Source organism: Notamacropus eugenii, chromosome 5 (assembly GCF_028372415.1).
Source record: "Notamacropus eugenii isolate mMacEug1 chromosome 5, mMacEug1.pri_v2, whole genome shotgun sequence".
NCBI classification, from domain to species: domain Eukaryota; kingdom Metazoa; phylum Chordata; class Mammalia; order Diprotodontia; family Macropodidae; genus Notamacropus; species Notamacropus eugenii.
Genome location: NC_092876.1, coordinates 256,676,204 through 256,694,780, shown reverse-complemented (window position 1 = coordinate 256,694,780; position 18,577 = coordinate 256,676,204). Strand labels below are relative to the sequence as shown.

Genomic DNA, 18,577 nt, shown 5'->3' with positions numbered 1-18,577 from the left:
GGCAAAGGTAAGTACTATCCTATTGAAGACAAGAATTGATCTTCAATGAAATAGAGGATTTTCAAGTATTCCTGATCAAAAGACCAGAACTGGGTAAATTTTTAAAAATCGAAGTGCAGATGCCAAAAGAAACAGGAAGGTACACATATTTATTAATTGAAAAGGAATAAGTGAGGGAGATAAGAAACAAATACTTTCTTACAATCTTTGAAGAATCATAAAGAAAGATTAAAATTGGCAAAAAGTCTGTGAAGTGATTTTGTTCTGTTCTAATGGTAGGAGTATTCTGGGGAAGGATGGAGGAAGGAGAGGAAAATCATTTAGCATCACAGAGGGGCATAGATGAGAATATGGTTGTAGAGGAAGGAGAGGGGAGATTGGGCATCCCTTGAGTGTTACTTTCATGTGAACTGAGTAAAGAGACTGAGCATAATAACACACAGACTTTGGTATAGAAATACATTAAACTCAAAAGGGAAATAGGAGAGCATAGGAATAAGGGATGAATAGAGAGGAGTGTAACAGGGAAAATAGAATAGGTAAGGGTGGGCAGAGTCAGCTATCTCTGCTTTCAGTCTGGGTGGCTTCATTTTAAAACTTTGTTTTTAACCTTGAATACGGGGCAAGTAGCCTGAATAAAACAGTGGTGAACCATGCTCACTTATCCTATCTTCCCATGATACTGTAATGAGGGAGTTGCTGAGAAGACCCTAATCCAATTGCCTCATAAATTTTATGAACCAATCAAGAGTTGAGGTGACACTAACTCTAGCTCCTCATCTGAAACATAGACCAATAAAATTGTCTTTCTGTTATATGGAAATTGTTTACTGTTGTCTATAAAAAGCAGAGCAGAGAAAAGCTAAAGACCTTATTGATGAAATCTAGAGTAAAGGAAGAATTCCCATCATCACCACTGCTGTATTTCATTATGCTAGAAACACTCGCTATAGCAATTACAAGGTCAAGAGTTGAAGGTATAAGAAAAGTCAGAGGAAACAAAAATATCATCGTTTGCAGGCAGCTAGGAGACACAGTGGGTAGAATGCTGATCCTGCCTCAGACACTGTGATACTGGACAAGTCACTTAAACTTTAGTAACCACTGATTTCCTTGTCTAGAAAATGGAAATAATAATGGTACCTAACTCTCAGGGTCATTGTGAGGATAAAATAATATAATATTTGAAAAGTGCTTTAAGAAGAAATCAAAGCTATCCATAGTCATAAAATTCTAAATCACTATTGATTGGGGAAAAACAAATGAAAGCAACTCTGAGTTACCACCTCATGCTTATCAGAAATGACAAATGCTGGAAGGTTTGAGGGAAAACTCACTAATGAATTGTTGGTGGAACTGTGGACTGGTTCAGCCATTTTGAAGAAGAATTTGAAACTATGCCCAAAGGATGATAAAACTGTGCATACCCTTTGACCCAGCAGTAACACTACTAGACCTGTACCCCAAATAGATCAAAGGAAAAGGAAAAGGACCTAAAATATTTATAGCAACTTTTTGTTGTGGCAAAGAATTGGATATCGAGGGGAATAGCTGAAAGCCTAGTGGGATATGACTGGGATGGAATACTATTGTGCTATAAGAAATGACAAGGGGAATGGTTTCAGAAAAACATGGGAAGACCTATGTGAACTGATACAAAGTGAAGTGAACAGAACCAGGAGAACACTATACATGGTAACAGTGATATTGTAATGTTCAACTGTGATAGACTTAGCTACTCAAATTATCCAAGAAAATTCTAAAGGATTCATGATGAAAAGTACTATCCACCTTGTTAAATGAAAGAAATGACCTCTAGAGAAAGAATGAATTGAAGTATAATTTTCTCACTTTCTAGTTCTTTCTTTTTTTGTGATATAACTGACATGGAAATATGTTTTACATGATTTTCACATATATAATTGGTATAATTTTGCTTGTTTTCTCAGTGGGTGAGGGAGTCATAGGGAGGAATGAAGAGAATTTGAAACTCAAAATTTTAGAAAAATGTTAAAAATGAATATGTTTTAAAAGTGCTTTGTAAACCTTAAAGTATTATATAAATTCTTGCCATGATTATTATTGTTATAATTATCATTGTAATTGTTATTATCATATGATGGTATATTTAAAGGACTTTAGAATCAACTAAAATGAATGTAAAAAATTCAAGATATAAAATAAATTCACATATATCATTAGCACTCCTGTATTTTACAAAAACAAAAGCAAAAATAGCTAAAAAGATAAATTTCATTCTAAAGAACTATAGAAGCTATACAGTATTTAGTAATGTATCTGTCAAAATACATCCAGAATCCAACTATAAAACACTATGTAAAAACAGACAGACCTAAACCATTGGAGAAACATTAATTACTATTGGGTAGGTCAAGCCAGCATAACTGAAAATAATATCCTTCAAGGCTTTCCTAATCAAATTACCAAAGGAATATTTTATAGAGCTAGAAAAAAATAACAAAATTCATATGAAAGAACACATGGCCAAGAATCTCAAGGATAATAATAAAAGAAATAGGAAGAAAAGGTGTCTATTAGTGCAAGATCTTAAACTTTATAACAAAGCAGGGATGCTTAAAATGACTTGATACTGGTTTTTAAAAAGAGAGGTCAATTAGCATAATAGATTAAATACAGTAAATGGAGAAAGAAACAAGCACAATAACTGAAAAGCCAAAGACTGAAAGATAAATCCAAAGACCTTAGTACTAGGGGAATGGCACACCGAAAAAAAAAAAAACTGCCAAGAAAGCTCTACAGAAGTCTAAGGAAAATTAGATTTAGACCAACGTCTCATATCGTATGCCAACATAAACTCCAAATGAATGTATGGCCTGTATAGAAAAGGTCAAATAATAAACAAATTAGATGAGCAAGGAAGAAAGCATTTTACAGATATCCGAATAGGGGAAGAGTGTGTGACTAGATAAGCAATAGGGAAGATCACACAAGATAAAATGGACAATTTTAATCATATAAAATTTTAAAAGTTTTTGCACAAAATATTTACTATAGTAAAAATTGGAAGGGAAACAAGTAACTAGAAAAATTAATATAGCACATTTCTCTCACAAGTTTTATACCTTGTATAAAGAGCTTATTCAAATTTTTAAGACTAAGAACCATTTCCCAGTATGTATTCAGAAGAAATCTAAACTATCAGTAGCCATATGAAAATGTGCACCACATCACTAATAATTAGAGAAATGCAAATTAAAGTAACTCTGAAATTCACATCCATAAATACTGGCAAAGATGATGAGAGGGAAATGACAATTGTTGGAGGGGATGCAGAAAAACAGATTTCCTAGTGCAGCATTAATGAAGATATGACTTAGTGTAAAAGCAATTTGGAGTTATGGCCCCAAAGTCATTCAACTGTGCATACCTTTTGACTCAGTTATGCCACTATTAGGCCTATTGCCCTCCTACCCCCCAAATCAATCAACTCCTATGGTAGTTAAAAATTAAAAACTTGGGTAGGGGCAAGGAGAGTATCCTTCTTCTGGAAAATGCATACACAAATTGTAGGAAGTGAATATAATGGAATATTATTGGGCTGCAAGAAATGAAGAAATAGATTATTTCAAAAGAGACATATCAACTGATGAAGAGTAAAGTAAACAGAACCTAAGGGACAATTTTTACTATGACATCAGTATTATAAAAATGAAAAATTTCAAGATTTTTATAAACTGATGAAGAATAAATTGAACATAACCAGAATAGTTAAATAATAATAACACTGTAAAGACAAATAACTTTGAAAGCTGTAAGAATTATGATGTGTGTTCATCCTTCATTGCCAAAGAAGACCATGCCATCAGAGAAATAATGACATGACTTGCACTTGACTTTGTTTTGAATGAGGGAAGGCTGTGCAATGTTACCAGCCTCACTTCTCCTCCAGAGAATCCAGTGACCAGATATTCATCAGGATGACTGGAGATGACCCAGGATGAGGCAGTTGGGGTTAAGTGACTAGCCCAAGGTCACACAGCTAGTGAGTGTCAAGTGTCTGAGGTGAGATTTGAACTCAGGTCCTCCTGACTCCTGCACTGGTGCTCTATCTGTTGCACTAACTAGCTGCCCTTGTGTATATCTATATACATATGTATATGTGTGTGTGTGTGTGTGTGTATATTTATATATATATACTGACCATGTGCTTCCAAGGGTCGAATGATGATATACACTATCCACCACCTGATAGAGAGTGATAAATTGATATAATCAGGCAATGTTGCTGATTCTAGTCCCTGTGTTTTATCTACTAAACCACTTTACTGCTTTTTGAGATAAGTGCAAGCCTACTCCCCTTTAATTCTAGAAGAAGAATATAAACATATCTTTCTGCCTTCCTCTTCAATGTGCCTCTTATAACTCCACCAGAACATCTTGACTTCTGTGGACCATTAGAAATGCTTTGCCACTCTGCCTCAAAGTGGAGGTAAGAACGGCATGAATATAGTTTGAGCACTTACTATCGGCTCACTGATGTGCTAGTTTAATTGTGAGAGATAGAAAGGAAGACACGGTCTTGCCCTGGAAGGGTTGAACGTATAAGTAAAGGGACTGAGGGGAAATAAAGTTTTCTTAGCAAGAACGAGAGATGGAAGGATAATGGGAGGCAGAAGTTATGATGGAGGGGAGAAGCCGCCTGAGAAGATGAGGGTGAGAGAAGGGCAGAAAAGCACCAGCAGCAGCAGCCAGCATATTGCAAGTGAAGGGCATAACTCCAACCTGCATATAATCATGGACATCTAAAGTCCTGTTTGGCTCATTGATTGATTCACTTAGGGAGAAATCTGTCCAGACAGAATTTTGCAACTTCCCTGACTATTGGTGCTGCTGAGACCTGATGAATTCATCTCCTCTTTATTTCCTCCTCCATCTCCTGCCTCATCACTTGCTGGAGAGTTGGCATTAAGTTTCTTGCTCTCTTAAACTTTGTTTATTTGCTCTCATAGTTTTATAAGAGGGTTTGTATCTAAATAAAGATAAGCTGATGGTTACTGTGTTCTGAGTATTTGTTCAAAAGGAGTGAATGGAGTAATAAAGGTAAAAAGGAGTAATATCCTCATGGACTAGTAGTCCTAGACTTTACCATCAACCTATATTGAAGTTTTCTATCTCTGTCTCTCTTTCTAGAGACAAAGGGAAGGCTTTATCATAATCTATAAAGCAGTTTATTTCAATTCAATTCTTTTCTTATATGATAACTATGTGTAAGATTCAGTACTTGACAAAAAGGAGATTAAGATGGAAAATGACAGACATTTCATGTGTAGTTTATGCACTCAGTTACCTTAATACTCACAACTTGTACCATCTACTTGAAGAAATCTGACTTAACTACATAAAACAGAGAACACTGAGGAACAGATTTTGAGAGCAAAAGAAATTTAAAAAAGGAAGATATTGTTATCTTTCAGAAGAGTTAGTGAAGGGCTAGCTCTCCATGTGTGATTTTGATGGTCCAATGTGCCATTAGAAATGATGGAAAGGATGAATTTAGAAAAATCTGGAAAGAACTGTATGAGCAGATGCAGAATGAAGTAAGCAGAAAAAATATATGATAACTACAATACTGCAAAAGAAAACCTTAAAGTACTTGAAAACAGGAAAATGCAATAAAAAACTAGATAGTTATTTATAATTGTTTATTGGACTAGATTTGAAGAATTAATAATTCAATCCAATTGAACAAATATTTATGAGGCTACTACCATGTGCAAGGAACTGAACTAGGTGATAGGAGTACAAAGATAAAAGCTAGATAGTCTGTTCCAAAGCAAAATTTATTGCATGAGGAAAGATTATATACATAGAAAAATATATAAGAAGTAAAATACACAGTCTATACAAAGTAAATATACATGCTAAGTAAATAGAAAATAAATTCAGAATGGGATACTAATAACTAGGCATCAGGAATGGCCTCCTGAAAGAAATGGCTCAAGCCAGCTCTTCAAGGAAGCTAGGGATTCTGTAAGGTAGTGGTAAGTAGGTAGCACTACTGGATATGGAGTATAGCTCTTTCAAAGACATGAAGGTGGGAGGTGTAATAATAAGGGGAAAATGAATTTCATTCTTATTTCATGTAATATTTCTCTTTTTATGTTATTTGCTTTAGTAGAAGAAAAGAACATCTCCAAACCTACCCCCAGCTATCATAAAAGAAGTGGATATAAGTGACAGAAAAGTGGAATAATTCCTGTTCACTATGTTTTACAGATACTTTTCTCTACTTCTGATCCCTCTGCTACCTGCTGAGAATGGTATTGAGTAAGTAAAGATGAAGAGAATGGATAGGTATTCTTGTGATTCATTGAAAGACTAGCATTTAAGAGTGTAAGGACAAAGGAAAATCTAAATGTGTTCTTCCAGATTTAGGGAGATAAAATTTCCTTATTTTTTCTAAGTAATTTTCCAAAACTAGCTTGAGAAGCCATCTGGAAACTGTCTGCCTCAAAAGGCGATCTTTAGTTTCCTTATTTCTGTTGAGTCTACCATGCATTCATTCTTTCAGGTTCATAACAACATTATCCTGGACTTCTCATTATTTCTCGGGCCATTTATCTTGTCTGTTACCAAACCTTGCCATTATCATCTATACCACATGTGTCATTTCTACCCTTCCTCATTTTTGTACTCATTTAGCCACCACTTTACTTTGGACTATCATCACATCTTATATGAATTTTTGCAATAACTTCCTAATTAGTCTTTTTGTTTCAAGTTTCCTCCCATGCCAATCTATTCTTAATAGAACTTATGAAATTATTTTCTTAAAAATAGATTTGAAGATATTATTCCCCTACTCCATAAGCCCACGTAGTTCCCTATTACTTATTTTTTTCCCTCCCTATTACTTCTAAGATCAAATATAATGATCTTTGTTTGACTTTTCATATCTTTGGTAGTTTGTCTTAATCTCTTTTTCAATCTCTATAAAAAAATCAAATTGCTGTTCCTCCTAAAAAAAAAAAGAGGTCATCTCTAGCCTGAAAAATAACTTCTAATGCTTCAGCTGAAGGGTCATCATTTGAGGTTAAGAGTTCTGCCTGACCATCATTTTGACTTTAAGACTTAGAAGATCAGAGGCCAGTCTAAACAGAACTGCAGAGTCTGAAAGTTGTTCATGTTTCCTTCAGGAGAAGGTCTGCAGCACATAACTGTAGGGGTCATCCCTCCAACTGAGGGCAGACCTAATGGCATAAACATTGCGTAACAGTAAGGGGAAGAAAGGGGGAAAAAGGGAAGCCACAAAAATCTCTCTTTTGTTCCTTTCAGCTGTTTTTTATTTTGTTTTCTGTTTTGTTTTGTTTTTTTTTTTTTCAGAAAATGAATCACTGGTAGAAAATATGGCTTTGGTCAGAACAAAAGGAGTATAATAATGTATATTTTTCCAAGGTGACTGTAAATTTAGATGAAATATGTTGTGCACATATTTCACAGAACACAGGGTGAGCTTTTGGCCTCTTCCAGGGATTTGTGGTTAGAAGTTGTTTCAGTTTCCAGATTGACTTCATTCCACAGAGACAGCAGTTCTTTGACTGTAGAGTTTACATTGGAAAGGAACTACGGACTCTCAGAGAAGAAATCTTCACCACTGTCAGCCATTGCTTTCCTTTCTCTGGTGATCTATTAACCGAATTGGCCCCTTTGCTGTCCCTGCCAGGCAGACGAACTACTTAAGACGTTATAAAAATAGTCAGGTGGAGTTGTCCACCAGTAACTGAATAGGTGCTTTGAACAGTAGATAATATGACTGGACAGTCTGCCTTGGTACTGCCTTTAGTTTTTACTGCTATTGGTAAAAAAATATCATCTGAAAGATTATAAAATAACCTTTAAAAAAATCTAACACTGGAAATTAAACACTTACAGTGGGATCATATTTGCCAAGAGGACTGTTGAATAGAAATATTTTTTTAGTAGCCAAGGTACTCCATGGTCCAAGTGCTTTATTTTAGGCAGCTTTCAAATGCGGTCAGAAGTATGTATTATTATTTACAAAGCATTTTAGAAGCCACCAATCTGCAACAGATCACACTGTAGCCATATCTTATTTATCCCTCCTGTTAGGAAGAAAATCATAGATTCTTAGTGGGGTGACAGTCACCCATTTCACTTAGAACATTACTTTTACAGGTCAGCATAACAAGATCATCAGGCAATTATTACAAAGACATAATTCAGGATATGGTTTCCCACCCCTCATCCCCAATCAGTACAGGTAGGGACTTCTATATTACTAGCTACAATTGTTTTCAACTGTCACTCGACTTAACTTTTCCTCCAGATAAAATGTTTCAATTCACCCTTAGCTTCTATTTATTACCTTTAATTAGCTTATTGCTGGTTTAATTTGATAGATTAAAATATATTAGCTATTATTTGAAAAGTGATTTTGGCTTCTTACTGTGGCTCCTTCCAACTTCATTTTATCCCTTTAAAAAGAAAACAACTTCCTTCTCTCCTCCCCCCGGTGCTTCTTTCCGTATCTAATAAGCACGATGTCTCGAACAGATTAGGGACTCACTCAAAAAATATTTGTTAAATAAAAAAACTGCTATCTGATCATTTCTAGGTTCCTTTTAATAAGATCTAGATCCTAGGGTAACCAAGTTAATAGTTCATAGCTACTAACTTTTCCTTTCTCCCAAATAGCTAGACAAACTAAACTTTTTTAGTTACCATTTCCTCTTTTTTAACGAACAGATGATAAACAATTATTTTGTGGTAGCATCCCCATGTTACATTTAATATTTTCTAAACTGCCATAAATAGAGCTTTAGTATCCACCTATCTCCTAAAGTCCTAAAGTACAGGATAGGTTCTGGAAAAATCTGGCTCAGAATATGTGACATTAGTTGTTCCAAAAACTAGTTGGCCACCAGTTTCTTGTTCAGCTTTGTTGGCATCTCTAGTGGAACTGGCAAAGGCAGAATGGGTGCCATGATTGAACCTCTATTCTTTATGATCTGTTCTGGCCAATGTTGAAACACATTCTGTGGGTAGAGAAGAAAACTAAACTGACTGGCCTTTTCTTGTCTGCTGGCAAGCATGCTACTTTCCACTACTTTTTCACAGATATTAAATTTACACAGGCTGTCCTTGTTGATGCACATGTGCATAGAGATATATTTATGTGTGTGTACACAGTCATGTATCTAAGTAGTTATGTATACAGTATATTTAACAATTGAAGGAGTTGTCTGAGCAGTATTTTATTTGAAGGAAATCATAATAAATCCCATTGATTATTTGCACTGGATGCTTCCAAAAGCATTTTTAATATTGTTATACTTTGACACTATGTGTTTCCTATATACCTCTGAGTTCTTTAATAATTTGTGAATACCATGGATTCATGCTATGTCTATTGATTTTTCCTGCTAGTCAGCTTAGTGCTCAGTCTTTTTTCTTTGCATCTTCTCATACCTGAAAATATATAGCTACTCCTATATGCCACAAACTAACTGTTACCCGTTGTATAAAGAATTAGAGCTAAGCTACATAGGTGATCTAGGGGAACTTGATTAGCTTCTATGAGGCTTACTTTTCTCATTTGAAGATATGTTGACCCAGTCAAAAAAAGATTAGATATATTGGGTGATGTGAGTTTTCAAAGACTTTGGACAAACTTTGAAGGATTTGGGGAGTTTCATTCCTGGGAAATTTCACCTTGAACAACTCCTCAAACAGGCATTTCTAACTACACAGTAGCATTTCATATTCCTTTGCAATACAATGAACACCTCACAAACTAATAGCCATCTTAAATCTGCACTGATTAAATACAGAACTATGGTAATTACCACCCTGTCTTATCTTTAACAGCCTTTCCTGAAACCAGAGGAGGGTCTATAGACACCATTCCATGACTTCATACTAATGGTAACTTTACTTAAGTATCAATGATTCAACATTGATGGGTCACATAATCATTGGGCCCAAAGGGTAGCATAATATGGGGAGGAGGGCTGCCCTTAATTACCTCCAATTAAATATCTTTGGGTTAGAATAGAAAAAATCAACCAGAAATACGCTGATGGAATATTTTGGAGGAAGGATTAGGGTCTTCCACTGAGCAATTATTGTTATGGTAGTATACTCTAGTTTATTTTTAGCTGAAATAAAAGTTTGTTGAAAGAAAGTCTAAATGTTGCACTTACAGATTTATCTAATTATAATGAAAGACCAAAAAATCACACAACTCAGCCAAACTAATTACAAAGCTAGTGAAACTTAAGTAGAGTACTGCTGGGACATGAATTTGGTCTGAATTGGTTGTGTGAAGAATGAAGGGTCTACTCATGTTCCTTAGGACATAGTGACCCTAAATCAGCTTCTTTTGAGCCCTAGCTCCTGCCTCCCAGACTTTCATCTCTCCCTCCTCTCTAAACATCCTTGATCCCTAAATTCCAGTTAGAGGCATACATTTACTTGACTTTCCTAGGTTCTTGTCCTAGCTTAGTACCTTTGGTTTGGAAATGGGACGTCATGGACTAGTTGGTAAAACAATGTATTTGAATTTCAAATCTCTGCTCTGTTACCTACCATCTCTATGACCCTGGGCAAGTCATTTATCTTCTCTGTTTCTTAATTTCTTCATCTTTAAAATGATAGGTTTTGGTGATTTCTGAGATTCCTTCTAGCTCAGAAATTGCATGACTGAATTTTTAGAACCTACTTTTATGTCACAGCTCTGCCACTTACTATCAATGTGAGTTTGGGCAAATTCTTTCACATTTCTGACCCTTAATTACTCATATAAATTGGTATTGATATAAATGAGTATTATAATACTTATGTAAATTACTCATATTAAATAACATCATCTCAAAGAACCCTTCTAATTCCAAATGTTATGATCCTATCTATTTTGGGAGAAGAGCACAGAGTCAGTTCCTCTTATGGTCTTATACCTGGAAGAGACTTCAGAGAGAGGCCTTCTTGCCCAAACCCTTCATTTTACGGATGAAAAAACTGAGATACATGATGGTTAAATGACTTGGCCAAAGTCACACAACTAGTAAGCCTGAAAGACAGGATTTGACTACAAGGATCACTGTTTTTATCATTGGAACATATTTCCTTCCTAGACAGGATTGATATCTCTACAAACATTTCCAAGACAGTTTTGAAATTTGTTCATGTAGGCTATCTGGATCAAAATAATTGCTCTATTTTCAAAAAGCAGGCTAGACCATTCATGAAATCTCTGGATAACATGGTGACCTTGAGGTTCCCTTCCCACATTTCTTCATAAGTTCTAGGGAACTTCCCTCTTCTTTCTCCAATTTAGCAAAGCTGGCTAGATTCAAATGATGGGAACCATCATTAGGTTGTTGTGTTGAACACACAGCACTCAAATGGTTTGCACACACACTTCACCAACAATGGAGGGTACAAACTAACCTCTAACTTTGTACCCAATACCTGTTCTCAAAAAGCCATTCATTTTATCCCTACCTTTCATTTCAGGCAAGAGTAGATACTAATATTGTCTCTATTTTCCAATGTTTACCAAGAGATCGGAATAGGAAAATCCATTTCTAATGATTTTGTGCCTAGCCAGATGATCGATGAAAGAGTAAAAAGGTCTTTAAAGTATCTTTGTTCTTAATCTTGGGCACAAATGGTTTTGAAAGGCTGTTAGTTACGATTTTTTTCCTGTCAATAGTAAAAGGAATTTTAGAAGACAAATATTAGGCTCTAACCAATTTCCTTCTTTCCATATTTCAGAGTGGGTTCCCACATTTGTATATATAAATAGGTTATTTTTAGAATAGTGCTTTAGAGTTACAGTGTCCTTCACGTGAATCTTTTCCTTTATCCTCACAAGAATTCGAATCTGGTAAGTAGTATAAGTATTACTGTCTCCATTCTACTTAAAGAGGAAACTGAGTCTCAGAGAAGTTATTTGTGCCATGTCCCATAGTTATACTGTCACTCCTTTCTCTCTGTGTTTCTTTGACCTTACTCTACTATTCCAGTCTTGGTTCTCTTTCTACATGTCTGTCCACTCATTTTTAGTCTCCTTTGCAGAATGGTTCCAGGTTACCCCTGCTAAAGGTAGGTGTCCCCCAGGGTTTTGCCCTGGGCCCTCTTCTCTTCTCCTTCTATACTGTTTCACTTGGTAATTTCATCAGCTCTATTATCATATCTATGCTGATAATTCTCAGATCTATCTATCATGTCCTGACTTCTCTGCTGTACTTCTCTATCTATCCATTGGACATCTCAACTGAATGGTCCATCTAAACATCTTAAACTCCATATGTCCAAATGAGAATTCATCATCTTTCTCTCAAAGTACTCCCCCTTTCCAAACTTCCCTATTACTGTAGAGGACACCACCTTCCTCCCTGTCCCCCAGGAGAACAACCTAGGTCCTCAACACATCCCTCTCTCTCAATGATTCAATTTCTAATCTGTTGCCAAGTTCTGTCAGTTCCACCTTTATAATATCTTTTGTATATATACCCTTCTCTCCTCTGATACTGCTACCACCCTGATGCAGGTCCTCATCACTTCATGTCTAGCTTGCTGATTCTTCTTGCCACAAGTCTTTCCCCACTCCAATTTATTATCCATTCAGCTTTCAAACTAATCTTTCTTAAACACAGATTTGAGCATGTCACTGCTCCTTCTATCCCAATTCAATAAATTCCAATGACTCAAGTCATCTCCAGAATTAACTGTAAAATCCTCTGTGTGACATTAAAGCTCTTTACAACCTAGACTCTTCCTACCTTTCCAGTTTTCCTTCAACTTATTCCCTTCAATGTAATCTATTATCTGATGACCCTGGTCACCTTCCTGTTCTTTATACAAGACATCTCCAGATTCTAGGCATTTTTACTTGCTATTCCTAATACCTGGAATTCTCTCTCCCTCCACATTTCTACCTCCTGGCTTCTTGCAAGTCCCATCTAAAATCTGGCTTTCTATGAGAAAACTTTCCTGATCTTCCTTCATTGATTATTTCTAATTTATCCTGTATGTAGCTTGCTCATATATAGTTTCTTCATGGTAGCTCCACCATTAGACCATAAGCTCCTTGGAAGCAGGTGCTTTTTGCCTTTTAAAAAAATTTCCTCAGCCTGGTATATAATAGGTATTTAATAAACATTTGTTAACTTTTAAGTGCCATTGACTAGATGACTCAAACCAGGATCTCAAGACTACAAGTTTAATATGCTAGCCAAAGATCTTTTGTTGTAGTTGGGAGGGTGAAGCAATGAGAGAAATTTATACTCTGGGTGTGACTTTAATTAACAATATAGAACTCTTTGCTGAAGTAGAAAGGACGGGAACCCTAGAAGGAAATTCCCATTATGCATTTCAATTGGTTAAAGATACTCTGATACTTCCAAAACTTTTGCTGATCTTCATGAGGTCTTTGATTTTATCAATGAGGGCATTTCCTTTTTAGGAGCAGATCAAAATCCATTTATGACTTCTCATTGTATGCAGTCTTTATCCATATTCTTCAGTAGATCCTCCACAAGGGATTCATCCAGCCTGCTGAAACTTTTCCTAAGTCTTTTGACATTTCAGAGAAAACTGGACAAAGTCTAAGAAGCACCCTACATTTGGGGATGAAATGAGAAGCTGATCCAGGGGAAGGCAAGTTTTCAGGAATAAAAATAAGAATCATAAAGGTAGCTCTACTCTTGATGTAAATGGTAATGTGGGATAGTGGATAGAGAGCTAGCATATGAAACAAGAAGACCTGGTTTCAAGTTCTCCCTTCAGCGAGTACTATCTGTGTGATTCAGGCAAGTCATCGATCTCTTAGAGCCCTGAGGCATTTCTCTTTTTGGAAAAAAACCAAACAAACAAACCACAAAAGGAGAAGTTGCTGATCTTCATTGGTGAAGGGAATTTCCCCACAAAGAACATCACTAAAATGATGAAATCACAGACTTGAACGAGAAAACAAAATTTCTTAACATACCAGAGTCTTCCGAGCGCCTAAAGCTGCACCTACACATGGTGATAAAATGAAGACTTTAAAAATAATCTTTTGGGAACCATTTTATGACCAGTATCTGTATAAGTCAATATGTTGAGTTATCACTATTGGATTATTGATCTTTTTCTGTTGCAGTGATGAGAAAGGATGTTCCCAGATAATAATAGGTAACATTTATGTATCACCTACTATATGTCAGGTTCTGTGTTAAGTATTTTACAATTATTAAGCCGTTTGATCCTTGCATTAACCATGTGAAGTAGTTGCTACTATTATCCCTATTCTACAGATGAGGAAAGCGGGACAAACAGAGGTTAAGTGATTTGCCCAGGGTCATATGGTTAAGCAAGTGTCTTAGTCTGGATTTGAACTCAGGTCTTCCTGACTCCAGGATCAGAGCTCTATCCACTGTACCACCAATCTGAGCATTGGACATTGAGCATCAACAGAACTGGATTAGAATTCCAATTATTCTACTTTCTGGGTGATCTTAGGCAAGACTTTTCTGAGTTTTAGTTTCCTTATCTATAAAATAGGAATAATAAATAGTTCATGCATTACTTTCACTGTAGGAAGGGGAAAAAGGAAGGAAACAAATATTAATCAGTACCTACTATGTGCCAGACACTATGCTTTATAAATATTATCTCATTCAATCCTCAAAATAACCATGGGAGATAGATGCCATTATTATCCCATATCCTCAGTTGAGGAAACTGAGGTAGATAGTGGGTAAGTGATGAGACCATGGTCACACTGCTAATAAGTGTGCAAGGCTAGATTTGAACTCATGTTTCCTGACTTTAAGCTCAGTGTTCTATCCATTGTGCCATCTAGCTGTCTGTAAGGTAGCTAAGTTATGGAAAGGTGGTAGTGGTAGTGGTGGTGATAATAATAATGTAAATAAGATAAAGTATATAAAATTGATTTATATCTATGTCATTATATAATTATAATCTAGTATCATTGTCTTTTTTAAAATCAAAGTTTAAGATATTGATTTTAGGCAGCCCTCATATCTTTGAAAAGGAACTAAGTAAGGTAACTCATTTATTACAGGGAAATGCAGCCATCCTGGAGAGCTAATGCTAATTTTCAAAATTCTTACAGTCCTGTTAAGTTTGGACTATATGAAAACCCCCAAATAATCTTCCTAAGGTACAAATCTGTCCATGTCATTCTCTGCTCCAAAATCTTCTGTGTTTCCTTATTGTCCAGGAAAATATTCAGACTCTCTAACTTGGCTTTTAAGGTCCTTCAAAACTGGGCCCAACCTACCTTTCCAGGATGATTTCATGTTATTCTCCACCAGTTCTGGGAGTCAAATTTTATAATAGACTTTTAAAAAAACAGAAATGTTTCCAAAGGAGTGCATCCCAGATTCATTGAAAAAACTGAGATATTTAGCCTGGAGAAGAAAATACTTGGATTCTTTTTTTTAGATGGGAAGTGGAGAGTGGGATGGAAATCAAAAGAATAGGATAGTTCTCTTCTAGGACTAGGAAGTGCTTTCACACAGAAGTTGGAACTGTTCTATTTAGCCCCAGAGAACAGAACTAGGATAGATAGTAGAAACTATAAAGATTTATTTCACTTCAAGATAAGGAAAAGTAATGAGTCATCGAAACACAGAATGGGTAACTTTGGGAGGAAGCAGGTTGTTCCTCAGTGGAGGGTTCCAAGCAAAAGCCAAGTGATCATATGAATATATCATGCAGGGGAATCTTGTTCAGGTATGGGTTTGACCAAATTGCCCTGAGATCCCTTAAAGCTTTGAGATTTTGTGATGCTCTCTGGTTCTGTAACACTCTTGAGAGGCTGGTTAAGTTTTTGTGAAGATGCCCAGGTCACTAAATTATTTCCTTGGGCTACAGAAGTTATCGTAATAGCTTGGATTAGTGGATGAGTTGCATTAAAGACCTCATTTGTTCCCAAATGACAATTTGATTCAGTTTATTCTATAAATTTTTTACTCCAATTTATTCCTAAAGCTACACCTATTACTACCACTCAATGGTTAGAAATTCTGTCCTCAGGTATTACTCAAATAATGCCAGTTAGTCAATGAGGAAAAAAAAATAGTGTTTCAATTTTCATGGAATTCAATGTCTCTATCACCCTCCTTGCTTCCCTGACTCAGGTCAGCCAGAGCCCATTGGAAGCACAGGTGGGGAACAGTGCCATTTAAGGGTTATCACTTTTTTCCTTCACCTATTGCTTCTTCTTTCTCCTTTCTTGACCCAGGGCATCAGGAGGGAACAGATGCTGATAACAACCCTTCTCCTTCTGCTTTCCTAACAATATCTTCTTTCTTGTTAGCTGGACAGTAAACTCCCCATTCCCACCTTTGTGAGAAGAAACCCAGAATTCTCATTCTACCCACTGCCTTGGAACCACTCCTCATTTCCCAGCATTGGTAGATGGGTCACCCCCTTCAGTGTAGACATGACTGCTCCCACCTGCTTGCCTGAACCGAGAGGTACAGACTGCAATCCTTCCAGCAAGAGAGAGGACTATTAGGCCTTACCATCTTTCCTTCATTAAAATATTAAGGTCCTTCAGACTTTGCCATCTTTACTGCCCTTGTACCATCCACTGCCATCTGCCATGTTAATATACCTTAGGATACCTGCGCCTTGCCATATGCTTGCAAGTTGTGGGATTTACTGAACTTTCCATCCACCCTGCCGTTGGACCTTCACATATATGTCATCTCCCCTAAATAGAATGTGAAGTCCTTAAGAGCAGGGACTCTCTCTTTTCTATTTGTATCTTCAGTACTTAACACAAGGTTTGCCACAGAGTAAGCATCCAATAATTCTATTATTTCCCTCGGTATATACAATCAAAAGTGTGTGTTCATCCTTCATTGCCAAAGAAGACCATGCCATCAGAGAAATAATGACATGACTTGCATTTGACTTTGTTTTGAGTGAGAGAGAGCTGTGCAGGTCACCAGCCTTCCTTTTCCTCCAGAGCCATCTGAATCCAACTAGGTGGTGCAATGGATAGAGCAGGAGTCAGGAGGATCTGAATTCAAATCTCACCTCAGACACTTGACACTCACTAGCTGTGTGACCTTGGGCAAGTCACTTAACCCCAATTGCCTCATTCTGAGTCATCTCCAGTCATCCTGATGAATATCTAGTCACTGGATCCAGATGGCTCTGGAAAAGAAGTGAGCCTGGTGACCTGCACAGCCTCCCTCACTCAAAACAAAGTCAAGTGCAAGTCATGTCATTATTTCTCTGATGGCATGGTCTTCTTTGGCAACAAAGGATGAACACACAATCAAATGGGTGGTCTGACAGAAAGAACACTGGATTTGAGTCAGAAGACCTGACCTCAAGTAAGTCTTGTTTCACTATTTACTAAGTGTGGGACCTTGGGAAAATCATTTAACTTTATTGAGCCTCATCTTCTACTTCTGAAATATATAGATGTAATAACCTGTATCACCCATATAGAGGGATTATTGAAATCCTCAAGTGAGATAAAGTAAATACAATACTTGGCAAGTGCAAGACACTATTTAAAGGTGGGAGAATGAGGATGATGATGGAGACTATGAGGATGCTTCTGGTGGACTACCTACTTTGCTTTGCTACAGGAAAATGCATTCCTAGTTCAGGGATAAGAGGGAATGGAAGGAATACGAACTCTGATATCGTAAGATAAAGGGATGGCAAGACCTTGGTAACATATCAAACTAATTAAAAGTTTTGCAAACCTCAAGATTTTAGAGGAAGGTATTGATAAAATAGTCTGGATTCCTCTTCTGTTCCTATCTCAGTATTTCAGTAGAAATTAATTGGATCACTGGATGTATACGCCTTAGGAATTAGATTTTAGGAGTAGAAGTTGCAGTGAAATAGTTCTCAAGACCATGTCTCTATTAAGAAAGTAGAGTACAGAGGATCACATGAAGATTACATGTAAGGTTTCCTAGTTATATCAAGAAATCTCTCTTCCTTAGAAGTTATGAAATTGAAGAATATGTTCAGTCATGCTCTCTCTCTGTTTCTGCCTCTGTCTCTCTCTGTTTCCCTCTGTCTCTGTGTCTCTGTCTGACTCTCTCTGTCTCTGTTTCTGTCTCTCTGTCTCTCTGTCTTCCTCTCCCTCCTAACCACCCCCTGTCTGTCTCTGTCTCTTTCTCTCTGTCTCTCTGTCTCTCTCCTCTCTGTTTTGGAATTGGCTTAAAAATAATGTTCAGGATGCAGCTGTTAATGATTACACAGAAAGCTCATTATGGCAGACTGTAAAATAAAGCAGTTTTCCTTGTGCTCAAAAAGATGACTCATCAGTTGGCTGAGCCTGCTCTGCCTCCTCCTGATCCCAGTTTTAGCCCTCTTGCCCTCTGTTGAATTCATTATTCCTCCAGTCACCACCATGCCACTCACCTCAATTATATCACATGGTCTGTCCTCATTTACTGAAGCTTCTACTGGGTCCAATGATCACACCATTGACCTCCGAACTATTGAGAAGTCCCATGACACTTGTTCAGGGTTTACCAGGACAGCTTGGGATATGAAATCTAGAGAGACTGGAATGCAAAATGTT

General features: G+C 36.7%; 1 long non-coding RNA gene across 1 annotated transcript in view; it reads right to left on the bottom strand.

Annotated features, from left to right (window-relative positions):
* The window catches only part of LOC140505996 (uncharacterized), a 189,412-nt gene that overhangs the window by 134,655 nt on the left and 36,180 nt on the right, over nucleotides 1-18,577 (bottom strand). The gene's annotated exons all lie outside the window — the stretch shown is intronic.